At 45.9% G+C, this 15,709-nt stretch overlaps 1 protein-coding gene across 2 annotated transcripts in view; it reads left to right on the top strand.

Moving 5' to 3' along the window:
• Positions 1–522: 522 nt before the first annotated feature.
• The window catches only part of TMEM50A (transmembrane protein 50A), a 42,591-nt gene continuing 27,404 nt past the window's right edge, over positions 523–15,709 (top strand). Inside the window, exon 1 of one of the 2 annotated variants that reach the window (XM_089665172.1) lies at positions 523–665. The gene's annotated coding sequence lies outside the window, so the exon portion shown is untranslated. Of the gene's footprint in view, positions 666–13,195; positions 13,331–15,709 lie in introns of those variants that run through there. The other variant, XM_089665171.1, reaches the window with a different exon arrangement.

The raw sequence follows: 15,709 nt of genomic DNA, 5'->3' as shown, positions 1-15,709 counted from the left end.
TGAAAAAAATATATATATTGATCCCAACTGCAGAACATACAGGGATGACACTGCCACAACACTGCAGTTTTGCTTATCTTTCAGTTTGGAAGGTAGATTCTGCCAGATAGAGTAGGTGATGTAATCCCATGTAACATTTATTTTGTAATATAAAGGGCATTCATTTCTAGCAGAACTGACCAGCTTCAAGAGCACCAGGAAGCTCAATTCAGGGAGTTTCCACTTTATCAATGTAGGGAAGGGGCAACATAAGTGAGTAGTTTGATACAGGAAAGGAGGCAAAGTCTGATGTACATATTTATCTTCTCAGCCATGTCAACTCAACTTCTTGCTCAAGGTGAATGTCAGAGAGAGGAATGAAGCTTCCAGAGTAACATTTGCTGAAAGAAGATAACATTACAGCCTGTAGAGAGGTTCAGACAGTCTGATGTTCATGCATATCAGACTCAACAAGCTATATCTTCTAAATGACGAAGAGGCAAAGGATAATAGACAAGATACTGTATGTCTTTAAATGAGGAAGAAGCATGGGTGAGATACTCAATAAGATATATACTCTAGCCTCTAAATGAGGAAGAAGAATAACAGACTCAAAAAGCTGTATCCTCTAAATGACGAAGAAGTTAACATCTGCTGGTGGACCCCATGATAATGAAATTAGCCAGGTATGTCACATTATCACTTGAAAGTTCAGTGCCATTTTATAATGTACTTTACAGAAGCACTGATGCAGATTTTAAGAAAGACTATTTAATATTATTTAGACTGTCATCTAATTGTTAAGCTCAGTTTTGTGCTAACAGCTATCAAGATATGGGCACTGGAATCACCAGTGTCTCTTTATCTCCAGAACAAGTCAGAAGGAGCTCATCTCTGCCTTTAGACAATGTAAGGAGGCAGTAATTGACATGTATGTGTTCTTTAGCCTATACCAGTGGTTCTCAACCTTCCTAATGCCGCGACCCTTTAATACAGTTCCTCATGTTGTGGTGACCTCCAACCATAAAATTATTTTTGTTGCTACTTCATAACTGTAATTTTGCAGTGGGAGGAGTAGTGCCACATCATTGGTGTCAGTGAGAGGAGTAGTGCCACATCACTGATGTCAGTGGGAGGAATAGTGTCCCATCGTTGGTATCAGTGGGAGGAATAGTGTCCCATCATTGGTATCAGTGGGAGGAATAGTGCCCCATCATTGGTGTCAGTGTGGGAGGAATAGTGCTCCATCATTGGTGTCAGTGGGGGGGGGGGAATAGTGCCCCATCATTGATACTAGTGTGGGGGGGAGTTGTGCCCCATCGTTAGTGTCAGTGGGGGGAGGAATAGTGCCCCATCGTTGGTGTCAGTGGGGGGAGGAATAGTGCCCCATTGTTGGTGTCAGTGGGGGGAGGAATAGTGCCCCATCGTTGGTGTCAGGGGGGGGAGGAATAGTGCCCCATCATTGGTGTCAGTGGGGGGGGAGGAAATAATGCCCCATCATTGGTGTCAGTGGGAGGAATAGTGCCCCATCATTGGTATTAGTGACACCAATGATGGGGCACTATTCCTCCTACTGACACCAATGATACTTACCTTGCCGACTCCTGCTCCAGCCTGGGCTCGCTCCCTCCCTCTCCCATCTACAGCCAGCATACCTGGCTGCAGCAGCACCTGCACGCTATAGACACTTACCTGTCAGCTGTCCTCCTCCTCCTCGCCGGTGATTGGCCGCCTGTGTGCCTCTCCTGAGCTACAGTTCCGGCGGCCAATCACTTGCAAGGAGGCGGAGCTGTTGAGTGATCCCGGGGATGTGGCCAGATGACAGGGGCGGCCTGTCATCCCGCGCACACATCGCGGTCCAGGGAAATGTGGACGTATCTGCATGTGGGCGGACCCGCCTGGAGACTGATAGCGGAGCGGTGTCTCGGTTCCTAAGACCATCGGAAATATGTGTTTTCCGATGGTCTTAGGAGACCCCTGTGAAAGGGTTGTTCGACCCCCAAAGGGGTCGTGACCAACAGGTTGAGAACCGCTGGCCTATACCATGCAATGGCCTGTGGCGGCCAGGAGGGCCTTGTGATTGTGTCACTAGGTGGTGGAACAGGTTTTTAAACTGGGATGGTATAAACGTTTTCATTTTAGGGTTTATCCCAGTTGGCAAACAAGCTAGATACGGCCATGAGTATGCAAGAGGAGGAAAATCAACAAGATTGGCTTCAGGAGGAACTTCGCTCAGTGTTGTGAAAATTAAAAGTCAGCAGCTACAAATGCAAGGCAACATTATCCATCCCACTTAAGGAAGTTATTATTTATTATTATTATACAGGATTTATATAGCACTGACAGTTTGCTCAGCGCTTTACATTATGGTGGGAGACAGTACACAAGACAGTACAGTAACAATACGATTCAATACACGAGGGGTTCGAGGGCCCTGCTCCTTGGAGCTTACAATCTAGGAGGGAGGGGATAGTGGTACAGGAGGAAATAGCTGTGGGGGATGGAGTGGTAGGAAGAGTGGAGGAGTTCATTAATTAGCTGAGGGCGGGGTAGGCTTCCCTGAAGAGATGGGTTTTCAGAGTGTGCCTAAAGGTGAGCAGAGTAGGTGATAGTCTGATGGATTGGGGTAGTAAGTTCCAGAGGATGGGGGAAGCCCTGGAGAAGTCCTGGAGATGAGCATGGGAGGAGGAGACCAGGGAGCTAGAGAGTAGGAGGTCTTGTGAGGAGCAGAGAGTACTTTTTGGGTGGTATTTGGATATCAGATTGGTGATATAGTTTGGGGTAGTGTTATGAATGGTTTTATACGTCAGTGTTAGCGTTTTAAATTTTATCCGTTGGGCAATCGGGAGCCAGTGGAGGGATTGGCAGAGGGGGGGTGGCAGGCATGGAGCAGTTAGTAAGGTGGATGAGTCTGGCCACAGCATTCAAGATAGACTGAAGCGGGGATAGCCTGCGGTGAGGTAAGCCGATGAGGATGGAGTTACAGTAGGCAAGGCGTTATATAATAAGGGAGTGAATGAGTTGCTTAGTGGTTTCCGGGGTTAGGAACAGTCGTATTTTGGAGATGTTGCAGAGGTGAAGTCTACATGAGTTTGTCAGTGATTGGACCTGGGGCTGGAAGGACGGATTGGAGTCTAGGATGACACCTAGTACTCTGCCTTGAGGGGTGGGACCGATGATAGTGTTGTTGGTCTTGATGGAGAAGTCGGGGGGGGGGGGCGCAGGCTGGGGGGAAAACTAGGAGCTGAGTTTTGGAAAGATTTAGTTTGAGGAAGTGGAGTGACATCCAATCCGATATGTCGCTCAGTAGGCTTGTGATATGGGCAGAGACTGAAGGGGTGAGGTGAGGGGTAAAGTGATAGATTTGCATGTTGTCGGCATAGAGATGGTAGTTGAAGCCATGAGAATGTATCAGTTGGCCAAGGGAGGAGGTGTAGAAGGAGAAGACAAGGGGCCTGAGGACAGAAACTTGAAGTGGGTGCATGCACGGAGAAATAATGTACTAATAAAAAAGTACATAGGTATTGCACCCCCCCCCCTTACACACGCACAAAAAAAAAAAAAAAAAGGTGCAACCCAGTTAGAGGCTGGGAGTAGGGAGAGAATGAGCAGTACTTCACTTTTCATGTGAAAGATAGATAACTACAAGACAGAAATGTTTCTAGTTTACATGCTAGTCTGTGCACTGCACCAGAAAAGCCAAGCTGTGCAAGCCAACCCAGTAGTGTTTTTCAAACAAATTGAAGAAACGCACAGCTCGCTCTTGGAAGAAGTGCTTACATTTCAAAAAAGCCTAAGTTCTCCAAGCACAGGCTTGGAACAAGCAAACAATTCTTGAGGCAGTTGTAATGATTGTGCACAACAGAGACACCGAGCTGTATGCAGCATGCCATCTTGTTAAGGTGTCAGCATTTTGGTTTCATGAGTGGTGTTCCTACTCCCCCTCCCCCTTTGTAAACTATGGAATCTGTAGCTGTAACTTTTAACAAACTTCAAAAGAACCTCTTATCTTAATTAAAACACAGAGCTGTCCATGCTGTAAACAGCTAATTAGTGTTCCCAGGATGTCTGTTTCCACTAACCACAGAGAACCCTTTCCTCTGCCCTATCGTAAAACAGTGATAACTCAGTCAAGCTGTCACACATGACCTGTAAGTCCATTAAGCCTCTAGGAATGGAGCACATTCCATAAAATGTCTATTCCACAAATTACCAATTTCATATACAATTCATAGTATTAAACAGGAAGAGAACACATTAATGTTAGGTATATATTTGAATGAGGAATATCATACCGAACAAATCAAGGTCATACTCGACTATGTTAGCACATACAAAAGGGGGAGAAAGCAGTCTCCTCCCTCCTGTGTGACAAAGGTACGCTGTGTTTGGTATCTCTGGGTTCTAAATATAATTCTGAATAATAATCTGCCAGTTGCTAGAATACCCTCTGCATGTATTAGAAGTTGTTAATATTAGTATGAAACTGTAGTTGGGACTTGGTCATAAATTTGGTGACCTTGTAGCACCCATCCCCTAAACCAGATGATTGGTCAGTTGTTCTCAGGCGCAACTCCTTTGACATCATAGAAAAGGGACTGATCGGATCTAGTATAGAGCTCTCGTTTAACATAAACCAAGGAACATCTTAACGGACTTGAGAGCCAAGGCAACGGTTTTGCATGAACAATTGGACTCTGCTAAAACCAAGGACTTTGTAAGTATTCTGCCTTCTTAACGCCTTTCTTTTATTTCTCTGTTACTTAATTGTTCTCTTTATTTCTTTGTAACATCCCTTTCTGTAAATATTTTAATTGCACCATTTGACCTTTTCATTAATAAACCCTATTTTGAAAAGTGTTAAAATTATCTCTAAGGCTTTTAATGCAAACTAAAGAATCCCTGTCTCTTGAAGAGTGCTACTGTATATAATAATCTTCTGAATATACTTGTCTGTGGTAACAGTGTGTGTTACAGACATTTATAGACAGTTCTTGCTAACATTGTGAAGGGTTGATAGTCCCAAAGCTATCTGATGTCAGTTTGGAGGTTGAAGGGTTAATTGTGTAAATAACCTAACCCAGTGATAATCACTCTCAGGCTCCAGGCACATAGATTGTTGTCCCATGAGCTGGAAAGTCTTTGTGCAGGGCGCAGCTCAGAGTGGCATTATTACGCAAGTGAAAGCGCGGTGTGAGATTGGTTGGTCCTTTGTTATGTGTTGGTGAGAAGGGCAGGGGTCGAGCACTGCGTTCGTCACAACAGTGACCAACCAAAACTTTTAAATAACTAGTCTGTACTTTGGGTTCCTAATTTCCCCATGCACACTTACAAAGGTGGATGTTACAGTTCCATTTTTAAGAAAGAAGGGGATGTGATTACTCTACAACCTAGATGGCATGTCTGTATTTGATTAGTGGCAGGAAAATCTTTGCCCAAAAACATGGGTAAAGTGATAACCACGTGGGAGTCGTGGGTTGTTCTGTGAACTATAGAGAAGTGTTGTGATCCTATCAAGCAACTTTATAGTTCTAGGGGTCTGCGTCAGTACCATCCATAACACAGTCTCCTTACCATACAACAAAGTTCTGACCAGCAGAGAGTAGAGAGTAGCAATAGCTCTCCATGAATTTTTCCTCCTAGAGAGACAATGGGCATAGTGGCATGTTCACACTTTTCAGCAGCAGTTTCTGTCTAAATGGGCATCAGGGGATTTGTGCCAGAAAATTCAGATCACCAGAGATATAAAACAATGCCTCTGATGGTAATTACACCAGGGAAATAGGGGGCCATAGCTACAACAGATGACAGTGGTACTAGTTGGGGAGTACACATTGCCAGGGCAAAACAGCTCAGGGATGCTGCTTAAGCTTGCAATGAAGAACTTTGGGTATAATGTACTCTAATTAAGTGTGGTCATCGATGTCCTGAAGGATTTCAGGCATCTTCTTCTTGGTTAGCTGGTCCAACTCAGGTAGGACAAAAAGAGAAGTGGAAACCATAATGGTACGGGCACAGAAGCTGTTGCAGAACATAGCAGCGATATACATCCTATGAAATCAAATCATATAAGAGAATCTCCTCTCTCGGAAAGTAATAGTAAACAATGAGAGGTCCTTACATCCCAGAGGTCCTTCAGTAGATCGTTTAAGTGCCCAGTGGTGGACTGGTATGTTTCTCTTTACAAGGCAAAAATGAGCAGGATCTATTGCAGGATTTTTGCAACCAGGCATTGGGGAGCAATCTGTTGATAATAATGTGCACAATGGAGCTTCAGAATGGCTTACACCTCACTTCCAGTGCCACTGATTATGAAGTTTCTTTCCAGAATGTGGCAGAAAAAGTCTATTGGTATTGGCATTGATTCCATTTTGAAGGAAGAGGTTTTGGTTTTTATTCTTGTCACACCTCAATGAGCAGGCAATACCTCTAGGTCCAGATCTCTTGGCACATGCTCATGCCATTTGTGGCCAGCATATCTCTATTTAATGGTTTAGACATTGGAGTGGACAGGTTAACGGAAGCCAAATATTTGTACCAAGTCTCCAAGACATTGAAAAGTTCTAGGAAGCCTAATTTAAGATGGTCTAGAAGAAAATTGTAAATTGTGTTTAGCTTGCCACATGAGTGTTTTTTTGCCCGGTAAACCCCAGGTCCAGGAAGTTCTGGAATTCTTGCAACTTGACCTGGACAAAGACCTTGGTCTCCTGTCTTTAGAGGTCTACGTATAGGCTAAGCAAGATCCTATGGATCATTTCATGCAGGCAGCAATGAAACAGACTTCTTAGTGTCCATTGTTTCCAAAAAGGGATGTCTATATTCTTAAGATATCTACTGGACCTCTCTTTTCATGACAAATTTGAACATTGTGGAACCAGACTCTTAAAGTAGAATTAACCATTTCAACTCTCACTCCTTTACACCCACTATGGACCAGAGCAGTTCTTACATTTCTGCCATGAGCCTATTTTTTGTTGTTTTTTTCTAAAGAAAAAAAATATTTCTAATATATATATATATATATATATATATATATATATATATATATATATATATAAATATATATATTATTATTTTTTTTTTTTTTCATCCTTAGAAAAAAAAAACCACACTTCTGTTTTTTGACCGCTTAAAAAATATTGCTACTGTCAGTTAAAAGTATACATTTCATGCTATAATTTATCATGTTTGCAGTACTTTGCACCAAAATCATAAATTTTAGTGTAATTTTAAAGTAATTAACAAATGAAATAAAGTTATTTGTTTCCAATTTTGCAATTTTTTTTTAAATGTGACACATTAAAAATAATAACAAACAAAACAACTAAAAATGAAAAAGTTAAAATAATAATGGTTAGTAAAAATAAACAAAGAAAAGAATTGGCAGGAAAATAATAGCTGACAAGAGAAGGGGATGAAGGGGTTAATTAGGGCTGATTAGGGTGAATGAACAATTAGTAAAGTTTTTATGTTTGTTTTTTTTTACTTGTCATGTTACTTTAACTGACAGTACCTGCAAGTCTAAGCTAACCCCTTTGATCTGCAGTTGAATGAAACAAAGTAGATACAAAAGTAGCAATGTTACTTTGTAGCTAGTTATTTTGCTTCTTAACTGTGATGATAAATACTGAGTCAGTCTTTTTTGACAGAAGCAGCTGCTGGAGCTTCTGTATTTACACAGCACTTCCAGGCTTTGATTTTGTAGCTAAGAACATGGCTTTGTTCACACTAGTGCGATTTCAGATGTGACTTGAGTCACATAGAATTGCATGGTAATGGAAATCACATTGTTTTCCTTGGTGCTCATTCACATCATTGTACTGCAGCATGGAGAAATTTTGGAAAAGGTCCCTGTACTACTTTGGGTGTGATTCCAGAGCAATTTTGGCCACCTAGAATACACAAATCTTATCCAAGTTGCACTACATAATTGCTCTGAAAGTCATATCAATATTGGATTGCAGCAGTGTGAACCTAGTCTTACTTGTGAGTGGGAGAGAAGGCCCATCATCAGGATAGAAGTGCTGGATATGCTACACGGGTCCTTTGTACGTTGATGACTTTTTTGGGGGAGTGTGTAGCACGTTCATTGTCTTCAACTAGTTCAACTCAGGATGTTCTTTTAGCTTAAAACATTGAGCACAATAAAGAAAAACATTGCCCATTATACTAATGAATATAGTAAATGTATGCGAGCTCAAGATCAGAAAAGCAGCTGGCATAAAAGGTAAACCTCTTGACCTCCAAATAATCCAATATAAATATAAATGCAGCGCTAAAAATGATAAACAACAATACTGGTAAAATATATGAAGTGGGCGCTTATGTAGCGCTATAAAGTGGTATAATAGTGAAACGTCATAACGTGACGTATCTCCCAGATAAAGTCATAAGTATATAGTGACTATAGTGCATATAATGGTACAACCGCAAATGAAGTCCAGATAAAATGGTGATCCGTGCTCCGTGCTGGTGATCTCTATGGCGAGGGCCAGTAATATTAATGCACTCACCAGAAGTGCAAAAGATATGCGCATATATATATATATATATATATATATATCCACCATTGGTCATCTGGGTCAGGGCAAGGGCAGCGGAGTCGTCTGGCACACCATAGGCACACAAGGCAACTCCAGTCACTCACAGGACACTCTCTGCTCCCAAGGACAGCTCCAAGCAAAAGTCAGACCACCAGACCAGAAACATCCAGAATTGGGGAAATTGCCACCTTAGGGGCTCGTATATAACAAGCCAGAGACAGATAGATACTGATAGTGTAGAATTTTTTATAAAAAAAATCCAGCAGAGTAGGGAAATAAAAGCACTCGCGTGTTACAGACTTTCAAAAATGGCCGCTTACCTTCCTCAGGGCCGTCTGCAGCGTGACGTCACTGTTTATCATTTTTAGTGCTGCATTTATATTTATATTGCCCGGTATACTATTTGTTAAAAAGCTAACCGCAGCGCTTTCAGTTTACAACTTAGTCCTCCTGCACACTGGACATTTTTACAGCTACTGTTTTTGTCTTTTCGCGTTTTTTTCTACAGACAGTAAACTCCTCAGTGTAACGATCACGGCGTCAGACCCCCAGCCCTTCTCACTAACTCGTGACCGAAGAACTAGCCAATCTAAAACCGCGCTGTCCCATGCGTACAAATATCAGCTGCACCCTGCACAAAGATTTTCCAGCTAATGGACCACAATCTATGTACTGGCAGCCTGAGAGCGATTGTTACTGGGTCAGGTTAATTACGCAATTAACCCTTCACACTGCCACCACCGCCTTTTTGTACAGAAAAGGAGGAAACTTGCCAATATTAGCAATAACACTATGATGTTTGAATAATCATCTGTATACCACTGTCACTGCCAGGGGTGGACTGACAACTAATGGAGCCCCCAGGCAATAGGGGATCATAGGGCCCCTGTGTACTTGCACAAACTCAAAAATGGGAAGAGCAGAGAGAAAGAAAACGTCTCTTTGTTCCTTAGCTTCTTGGATAGTCAACACTGTTCAAGCAGCATACAAGTTGAGAAAGTTGGCACTTCCTGTGGTGACACCACATTCTAGGAGACATGTAGCCACATCATGGGCTTATTCTGCAAAGACTTCTCTGGAGACTATATGCAAACTGGCAACATTGTGATTGTTAAATACATTATGACTGGTTGTGTTGAATTTGCCTTTTTGCCCACAGTGGAGTTTGTCAAGAGAGTGCTAATAAAGGTAACTATTTATTTCAGGCAACCCACCTAGTTTTGGCTATATATGTCATATGTGTATGCAGGGCCGTATCTGCCACGAGGCAAACAAGGCATCTGCCTTGGGTGGCACTTTTCAGGGGGCGGCATCACCCCCAGGCAGAAGGGACCAGTGCTGTCGCTGCAAAGGGCTGTGCTTGGCCAGGGGGGCGGGTTCGTGTGTGCTCGGCAGCGAGGATGGGTGAGGAGACAGAGAACCTGTCAGCCATGGAGCCGGCTGGAGAGGGGGCCGGGCGGCATATAGAGGACTGTGCATTTCTCTTTTGCTCTATGTGCCGCCAGTCACCTCCCCTATCCATCCCCCTGCATACAGTCAGCTACTGTATGTGCCCCCACGGCCACCCCCCCCCTCCAGCACTGCAGGGGATCTGTCAGCATATGCAGTACCCAGTGCTGACAGTTCCCTCCCCCCCTCACACAGACAGGAGAGGAGAGAGAAAGCTGCCCCTCCTCCTCCCGTCCTCTCCTCCTGTGTCTGCCCTACCCACACTTCCAGCCAGCCTTGTGTATTCTTTCCCCCTTCTCTATCCCTCTCCCTCTTCCCCCCTCTCTCTCCCCCCTCCTCTCTCCCTCTCTCTCCCCCCTCCTCTCTCCCTCTCTCTCCCCCCTCCTCTCTCCCTCTCTCTCCCCCCTCCTCTCTCCCTCTCTCTCCCCCCTCCTCTCTATCTCTCTCCTCTCTCCCCCTCTTCTCCCATCTCTCTCTCCCCCCATCTCTCTCTCTCTTCCCCCCTCTCTCTCTGCCCCCCTTCTCTCTCTTTCCCCCTCTCTCACTCCTCTCTCTCTTCTCTCTCCCTCTATTCTCTCTCTCGCCACCTTTCTCCTCCTCTCTTTCCCCCCCCCCTCTTCTCTCTTTCTCTCCCCACCCTCTCTCTCTCTCTTCCCCCTCCTCTTTTTCTCCCTCCCCTCTTCCCTCTCTCTCTTCCCCCGCTCCCTCCCTCTTTCTCCACCCTCTCTCTCTCATCCCTCCTCTCCCTCCCTCTTCTCTCCCTCCCTCCTCTCTCTCTCTCCCCCTCCCTCCTCTCTCTCTCGCCCTCTCTCTCCCCCCATCTCTCCCCCCTTCCCTCCCCCCATCTCTCCCCCCTTCCCTTCCCCCTCTCTCCTCTCTCTCCCCCCTTCCCTCCCCCCATCTCTCCCCCCTTCCCTCCCCCTCTCTCCTCTCTCTCTCCCCCTCCCTCCTCTCTCTCCCCCTTCCTTCCCTCCCCCCTCTCTCTCCCCCTCCCTCTTCTCTCTCCCTCCCTCCCATCTCTCCCCCCCTTCCCTCCTCCCCTCTCCCTCTCTCTCCCATCTCTCCCCCCCTTCCCTCCCCCCCTCTCCCCCCCTCTTCTCTCCCTCTCTCCTCTCTCTCTCCCCCTCCCTCCTCTCTCTCCCCCCTTCCCTCCCCCCATCTCTCCCCCCTTCCCTCCCCCCTCTCTCCTCTCTCTCTCCCCCTCCCTCCTCTCTCTCCCCCTTCCTTCCCTCCCCCCTCTCTCTCCCCCTCCCTCTTCTCTCTCCCTCCCTCCCATCTCTCCCCCCCTTCCCTCCTCCCCTCTCCCTCTCTCTCCCATCTCTCCCCCCCTTCCCTCCCCCCCTCTCCCCCCTTCCCTCCCCCCTCTCCCTCTTTCCCATCTCTCCCTCCTTCCCTCCCCCCTCTCCCTCTTTCCCATCTCTCCCCCCTTCCCTCCCCCCCTCTCCCTCCTTCCCATCTCTCCCCCCTTCCCTCCCCCCCTCTCCCTCCTTCCCATCTCTCCCCCCTTCCCTCCCCCCCTCTCCCTCCTTCCCATCTCTCCCCCCCTTCCCTCCCCCCCTCTCCCTCCTTCCCATCTCTCCCCCCCTTCCCTCCCCCCCTCTCCCTCCCTCCCATCTCTCTCCCCCTTCCCTCCCCCCCTCTCCCTCCCTCCCATCTCTCTCCCCCTTCCCTCCCCCCCTCTCCCTCCCATCTCTCCCCCCCTTCCCTCCCCCCCTCTCCCATCTCTCCCCCCTTTCCTCCCCCCCTCTCCCTTTCCTATCTCCTCTCTTCTCTATCTCCCCCTCTCTTCTCTCTCTCTCCCTCTCTGATTGGTGTCAGTGGGAGGAATAGTACCCCATCATTAGTGCCAGTGTGGGAGGAATACTGTCCCATTGTTGGTGTCAGTGGGAGGGATAGCGCCCCATCGTTGTCAGTGGGTGGAGCTCTAATAGGAAGAGGTGGGGCCTAAATAGGAAGGGGTGGGGTTCAAATGAAGGGGTGGATCTTAAACAGGAAGGGGTGGGACACATTTAGATGCAGGGTGGTGCCCGATTTTAGTCTTGCCTAGGGCAGCACAAAACCAAAATACACCACTGTGTGTATGCTGCATGAGTTAGGGGGCGGACTGACCATTTGGAAACTCAGGCACTGCCCGAGGCCCCGGGGTCAGTAGGGGGCCCCATGAGATGCCCCTGGTACCTTTTTCATAGGCTTTTTTGAGTTTGGGCAAGGACACAGGGGCCCCATGATCCCTATTGCCCGGGGGCCCCATGAGTTGTCAGTCCGCCCCTGCTTGTGTCACAATTATATATGCTATATTATTTATTATGTATTTTATTTCAGGTACTTATATAGTGCCTTCAGTTGTTTATGCAGTACTTTTCATATATAAAGTGATATGTAAAATATGTAAAAAAAAATATTAAAAAAACCTATCTATATACATACACACATATATATATTTATTTATTTATTTTTATTACATTCACATCAGTCCCTAACCCCCAACGGGAATCTAAATTCTCTAACTTACATTCACAAATATTAGGGCCAATTTAGACAGGATCCAATTAACCTGCCAGCATGTCTTTTGGCATGTGGGAGGAAACTGGAGTACCTGGAGGAAACCCACGCAAGCACAGGGAGAGCATGCAGGTCCACACCAGGCAGGTAATGCCATGGTTGGGATCTGAACCCTAATACTGCCAGGTGGAAGTGCTAACCAACCAGGGGTGTCAAACTGGTGGCCCTCTACAAGTCCCATCACAGCTCTGCCTTTGGGAGTCATGCTTGTAACTGTCAATCTTGCAATGCCTCATGGGACTTGTAGTTTGGCAACAGCTGGAGGGCTGCTAGTTTGACACCTGTCCACTGTGCTGCCTATTATTATTCTTCTTTTTTTAAAAATTTCCCCACGAAAGAGGAGTTACCCTTTAAAAGCTGCCCATGTAATGTAACTCTTACAGTTTCCATGTACTAAATTCCAGGCGTGACAACATCACGCGCATTTAGGGTTAGGTTCCATAGTGCGGTCCCTTTAACAGCCTGACATCCTGTGCTTAGGAGCGCCGATCACTTCCTGCTTCTGTCCGTTACCAAGATGGACGCCAGCCCTCACTTTCCACCTTGATTCCACCAAATAAACGCTACTTTACCATAGTGTTGAATGACAGAATATGTAAAGGGTCTCGTCCACAAGTCCTATAGCCTGTCCGTTAGCGGGGGCTAGCTAACGTTAGGAGGTCGCGGGTTGAGAGCCCTGTAGTAAGATGGCCGCCACTGGCTTCAGCCTGTCGGCTTCCTCTGCAGGGAATAGGCTCAGTCTGCTTCTGCGTCACTGCATCCCTGAGAATTGTTTATTACCGGCCAGGATCGCGAAGGTTGGTGGTGTTGTGTATGGGACTGGTGATTGTAATGTATCTCTGCTCACAATTGTACAGTGGCTGGGTGGGTCTGTATGCAGATGGCAGAGGACACTGGAGCACAGATCCAAACACAGGGGGTTTCTTTGTCTTCACTGCTGTCATCTCCTTCCCATCCATGGAAGTTTGTCCTGGACTGAGCCCAGCAGTGCAGGGGTTGGAGCTGGTCAGTGGCAATGCCTGGATAAACATTACTAACAGGCTTTTCTGTTCTAGACATGTGACTGATGAGAGGCTCTGATCCCATTCCTTCTCTCTGCTCCTGTGTGTCCTAAGGCAACACTCCTCTATTTGTCTGTAAACAGTTCTCTCCTTCCACTAAACTTCCTCTTACAGATTTGTACATGCAGATCTCTCAGCTAATTGTTTACAGACAAGGAAGTTTCATGTGACACTGAATATGTTTTAACTTGGGAGAGGAGGTGTAAAGTGATTGTAAAAGCATTTTCTTTTAGCCCCTTGCTCTCAAGAGGATCCCCCCCCCTTCCTGACCAGGCAATTGTTTACGATATGGCGCTGCGTTACTTTAACTGACAATTGCGCGGTCATGCAACGCTGCACATAAATTAAATTTGTGTCCCCCCCCCCCCCCCCCCAAATAGAGCTTTCTTTTGGTGGTATTTAATCACCTGTGTGTTTTAATTTTTGCGCTATAAACAAAAAAAACTGAAAATTTTGGAAAATTTTTTGACTTTTTGCCATAAAACCTATGCAGTACAAACATTTAAAAAAATTGAATTTCTTCATAATTTTAGGCCAAAAAGTATTATGCTACATGTCTTGATAAAAAAATTAATTGGCTTATGTGAAAGTTATAGCATCTACAAATGGTGGTATATATACTGAATTTTTTTTTTAACTAGTTATGGCAGCTATCAGCAACTTATAACAGGACTGCGGCGGGCATTCTGACACTGGGGGGGGGGGGGGGGACTGATTAACTGCCACTGACATACCCAGTGACACTAATACAGTGATCAGTGGTAATAAAAAGCACTGATACTGTACTAATGACACTGGGCAGGTAGGGGTTAACTATGTGCTGTTTTACTAAGTGTGCTTTACTAGGGAAACATGCTGCTGTGTATTTCTCTGCTGTACAGAGAAATACACAGCAGTATGTTACTGCTGGCAGGAGAGAGACCTGTATTGTTTACATACATTTCTCTCCCCCGTCAGTGATACTCAGCAGTCGCCGTGTGTCGGCAGGGACCCGGTGATTGACAGTTGTATCCGCGTAGGGCGGCGCGTGCACCACCTACCTGGAAATGCAATATCACATATATTTTGCACAGCCCTGTAGCTGTAGTTCTGGTCGGGAAGGGCAGTTAATTAGATTTAAAAAAGTTATACTTGCCTGCTCTGTGCAGTGGTACTGCCCAAACATCTTGCAGTCCTCCACTGGCGCTATCTGCTCCTCTCAAGTGCCTCCATGGCAAACCATGTGCTAGGGTTGCCACCTCATCCCTTTAAAACCAACACATTAATTACACAGGTTCTGAGGCTGATTTACTGCAGATAAGGCACTAAGTGAGTTTAATTACCACCTTAATCAGCCTCAGAACCTGTGGAATTATTTTTGGGTTTGGTATTAAAGGGATGAGGTGGCAACCCTACAATGTGCTATGAGGGTATAGGGGAATCCATGTGGGCTTGTTCTGAGGCAGGCTGTGTGCGTCCATAGACACAAACAGCACAGTTTGGTCCCGCCTCCCACTCCCTCCTCATAGGGCTTGATTGACAGCAGCAGGAGCCATTGGCTATCGCTGCTCTGTGTCCTGAGAGACCAGTGCTGCAGCAAACAGAACAGAGCTGGATCAGTGGGGAAGTCAGGTAAGTGTTTAGGGGGAGCAGTTAATGGGACATTTTCTACCTTAATGCATTAAAGTGATTGCAAACGTAATTTTTTTTTATAAATAATAAACACATCATACTTCTCTGCAGAATGGTTTTGCACAGAGCCGCCCTGATAGTCCTATTCTGGGGTCCATAGCTGGTGCTACTGGCACCCCCCCCCCCCCCCCGCAGCAGAGTGCTCCCATAGCAAGCTGCTTGCTATGGGGGCACTAGTTCAGGCTTTATCTCAAGCCGCAGGTAAGGTGCACCCGCAGCTCTCCATGCTTGGGAGAGAGCTATGGATTTTATGCTGGCTTGGAACTAATAAACATCCTTGTGCAGGAGAACCTATTACTTGAAGTTCCATGCTTTTTATATTATGCAAACAGTACTTTCTACTTGATTCTTTTTAGGAATCCACCAAAAACACCCATTTCAGCCGCTGGCCAAAATGAAAAAAAAGCACCGATACAGGTGCCGAAAAAACCCACCTGCCGTCAC

The sequence above is a fragment of the Staurois parvus genome, unplaced genomic scaffold (genome assembly GCF_062004578.1).
Source record: "Staurois parvus isolate SC_StPar_1 unplaced genomic scaffold, SC_StPar_1.0 ptg002140l, whole genome shotgun sequence".
NCBI lineage: Eukaryota > Metazoa > Chordata > Amphibia > Anura > Ranidae > Staurois > Staurois parvus.
The sequence above is the reverse complement of the archived record's forward strand: the minus strand, read 5'-3'. Positions and strand labels throughout refer to the sequence as shown.